This window comes from Austrofundulus limnaeus, unplaced genomic scaffold, assembly GCF_001266775.1.
Source record: "Austrofundulus limnaeus strain Quisiro unplaced genomic scaffold, Austrofundulus_limnaeus-1.0 Scaffold549, whole genome shotgun sequence".
Taxonomy (NCBI): domain Eukaryota; kingdom Metazoa; phylum Chordata; class Actinopteri; order Cyprinodontiformes; family Rivulidae; genus Austrofundulus; species Austrofundulus limnaeus.
The window spans coordinates 20,283-24,171 of record NW_013952951.1 but is presented as its reverse complement, the minus strand read 5'-3'; the positions used below and the strand labels follow the sequence as shown (position 1 = coordinate 24,171).

At 38.6% G+C, this 3,889-nt stretch overlaps 1 protein-coding gene across 6 annotated transcripts in view; it reads right to left on the bottom strand.

Moving 5' to 3' along the window:
* LOC106530705 (microtubule-associated protein 2) overlaps positions 1 to 3,014 on the bottom strand; it is a 91,457-nt gene extending 88,443 nt beyond the window's left edge. For 2 of the 6 annotated variants that reach the window (XM_014026394.1, XM_014026392.1), the window contains exon 1: positions 2,928 to 3,010. The gene's annotated coding sequence lies outside the window, so the exon portion shown is untranslated. Of the gene's footprint in view, positions 1 to 2,927 lie in introns of all 6 variants that reach the window. The other 4 variants (XM_014026396.1, XM_014026397.1, XM_014026390.1 and 1 more) reach the window with 3 other exon arrangements.
* Between the last annotated feature and the right edge of the window lie 875 nt (positions 3,015 to 3,889).

Genomic DNA, 3,889 nt, shown 5'->3' with positions numbered 1-3,889 from the left:
ATATCAGGATATATCGTATCGTGACCCGTCTGTCATGATTCGTATCGTATCGCCAAATTCTTGCCAATACACAGCCCTAATTCATGATGTAAATGAGGACATTTTATGCAATTTACAATGAGTACAGCATGACATATGAACATTAGGAGTGCACCACAAAATTGATTCACATCAGAATCCTGATTCTAATTTACAAAGATTCATAAGCAACTTAAAATGTCCCAAAAATGATTTTTTTAAAATAAAGCAATAAAGCAAATCCAATGGTTTCAGTCTCCATTTTGTAACCACGTGGGACTGACGTCACCTCGCAGCTGGTTCTGGAACATATGCGTGCACAGAAAGCACCAAAAGAAAGAGGAAACTACAAAACTGGAGGAGAGATTCTACTGGCCCTTCATTGAATACAAAGATTTGGGCTCATTTTGTTTCATACTGAATGAGTCTGAGTTTGACATGAGCTCCACTGTGTGCAAGGTTTGCAAAAGCAGCACGACAAAATGGGACATTATGAGGTTTGAGTGAAAAATTGATTTGCATCGAATCGTGGCCCCAAAAATCAGATTTTAAATCGAATCCGGAGATAGTAAAAGATTCCCACCCCTAATAAACATTACTGTGTTGAAATTAAACTTATTTTAGGATTTTCAGTTTTATCTTGACATTTTTCTGAGAATATTCTTGAACATGAAGTCCGATACAGTGACTGGTCCATGCTGGGGGTTTTGTAACGATGTCATCCAGGATCAGCTTTGCCAAGTGTCATAAAAGACTGACACTTAGAGGGGCAATATCATGTAAAATCAACTTTTTTTAGCTTTATATCATGTTATAATGTTATACTCTCATAAAAAACACACCCAAAGCCTTGCTCTGACTCATTCATGCATGTTTGAGAAATCCTGCAGAGTTTTTATGAAGCCATGCTGAGGAGCAAAACGACAGGTGGGGACCAGAAACGCCTTTTGGTACCAGAAATGCCCCTGGAACGTGTCTTTAAGCCGAGCTTCCTCAAGGCAGAGCACACCCACCCACCTCCCCACACACCCCGTCCATGACTCCTGCAGGCTCTCGGGTGCAAGTGAAAGTGAAAACTAACTGTCTGCTGCTCTCAACATTAGTTTTCACTCAGTGAAGCTCTTTTCAAATTAAAAATACCTTTGAGGAAATGTTTTTTCAGATGCCAAGTAAACTGCATCATAGCACACGCGCAACCCCCCCACCATTGAAATGGGCGAGACAGAAGTCAAGCGGTTCTTAATGAGACAGAGGCCAATTTCAAGACGTTTAGAAGAGGAAGTGATGAGAAGATAAGTTTATTTTCTATTTAAACATAAAAACAGCATTTTTAAGAAAAAAATATTTCTCTTTGATCCTTGATTTTCTATTTATTTTCTATATAGTTGTACTGTTGGTGCTCGTTTCCATTGCTTGATGGTTTTAGAGTATACAGATTTAGTTACTGATTGATTAATAATGAATACAAGTAACCAATGGTTAGAGAATGCCATTTTATACTTATGAAAATGTTATCCAATTATCTCAAAAAAACAAGTTATGCTCATTTGTTGCACAATCATTGGTTTTCAGGGTTTCAATATTAAACCAGCAGAAAAAAAATTAGAGCATTTTTTTCTAGACTAAAATGGTAACTTCCCTATTTCATCACCAATCTAGACCAGTGTTTCCCAAAGTTGGGGTCGGGACCCAAAGTGGGGTCCCGAAACATCAAGGTGGGGTCCTGAAAAGATTTTCTGAATTAATGACATTTTTGCCTTTGTTGTTACAAAGGAGTGAGGTTAGTATATTTAAAATGGATAAATGTAGTGTAAAATATTGTTACAATGCCCATGTTTAGTTGACCTGATACAAATGTTTAACATCCAAAAATAGTTGTGAGCTCAGGTCTCTGCTGCTGTTATTTTGTGGATCAAAAGCTGAAAAGTTTGGGAACCATGGTTTTAGAGTATACAGTTTTAGTTATTGGTTGATTAATAATGAATACAGGTAACCAATGGTTAGAGAATGCCATTTTATACTTGTGAAAATGTTATCCAATTATCTCTTAAAAAATAATAAAGAAGTTATGCTCATTTGTTGCACAATCATCATTGGTTTTCAGGGTTTCAACGTTAAACCAGCAGAAAAAAAATTAGAGCATTTTTTTCTAAACAAAAATGGTAACTTCCCTATTTCATCACCAATCTAGACAATCTTKGTGTCAATCTCAGTTGTTTCAAAATCTATCCATTGCACTAGTAAAATGAACCCATGGATTTGTGTCAAACCTAATTAAAGCTGTTAATTTCCTCCATGTGTCCATGTTACAAATGATTTAAAAAAAAGCAGATTCATTAGCCCATTTTCTGTTCATTATGACTTCTGTCATATTTTACTCAAATAAAAAGCACAGATTTGAATATTAATAATGCCACTTGTCAGGCCACAGGCACTGAGATGATCACACAGCACTTTTCCTGGTTAAACCCACCWCCCTGTGTGCAATGATGGAGACCTCTGTAGCACTGGATGAGGCAGAGAGCAGTTTCAGCACCAAACAGGCGTGGACCAGAACAAAAGGGCGGCGGCACCAGCATCCCCGGCTACACCTTCAACCGCCAGTAAAACRCCTGTTTCAGCGCCCAGTAAAACTCCCATTCCCTTACTGGAAAACATTTAGCACAAAATGCAGTTTGAAGCGGGAAAACTCGCGCTTCTAACAGGTAAAATTCACACACGACAAAATCACACCGCGACAGATGGACTTGGCGACAGAAACCTCTTTTTTTTTAAAGACTCTTCCAGAAACTTTTGCGCCTGCATGAGCTGCGTTGTAACGCTCYGAACTCGCGTTTCATTCTGTTTTTTTAGTCATGAACCCTGGTTTTCTCCGTATTGAATTAAAAAAACACTGCTTCGGTTCTTACCTGGAGGTTGAAGCTGCTCTGCGGCTCTCCTGATGCCCTCAGCGGCGACAATGAAAGCTGTAAGGTCGGGTTCTGTAGCTCCGCCTCCTTTGTAAACTCAACTACCGTAGTGGCTGGAATAGGAACGCACGCGGATTCTGTGAGAAATCCGCAGCATCTTTAAGGGGCGCATTTATGCAACAAATTCAGACATTATATTTGATGCTGCAGCGAGAAAAACGAAAAGTCTTTTGTAGGGAAGAAATACAAAACAAAACTTTTTTTTTCGTAATATTAATGGTCTGAAAGACAGAAGAGCTCAGTCCCACCTGGGTGTGGCTGTTGCTGGGGAAAGATGCAGCAGAAAATRAAGGAGGTGAGGCGTGGCAGAGTTTTTTTCGCTACATGTAAAATATCAAAAGCTTCATGTTTTCAAATAAGAAACGGAAAAATTTGCAAAAAAAAAAAAAAAGCTTTTTCAATAATCGCCTCATATTCAACAGACGGCTTTTCACTGCTATACTGGAACCAGTTAGGTTTTGCTCTGCCGCCATCTACAGGTGAAAGGTCAACAGTGCAACAAGGATGCAGGCCTCTCAGCGTTTTCGTATTGTTAGCAAAATATCTCATGAAAGACTGAACAGATTGTAATGAAACGTTCGGAAAGAAATCAATGGACAAACATCTACGACTGATTAACTTTTGGGTCCAACCCAATTCAAGATGGTCAACASAGCCTACTGAGCTTAGAAAACACAAAAAACGGACATAACTCAGGCAATTTTAAAGATTTTTAAATAAAAATTGGCATGGTAGTAGCTGATACTGTTTCCCAACTTCAATCTTGAGCACCAACAGGTGGAACAAGAATGGCATTTAAAAACTTAACCATTAACTGTTGGAAGTCTGTGTCCTGATGCATCTCAGTAATCCAGGTAAAAAATCAAAAAGAAAAAAAATTGTATAGGTCTTCTGGACGGGTT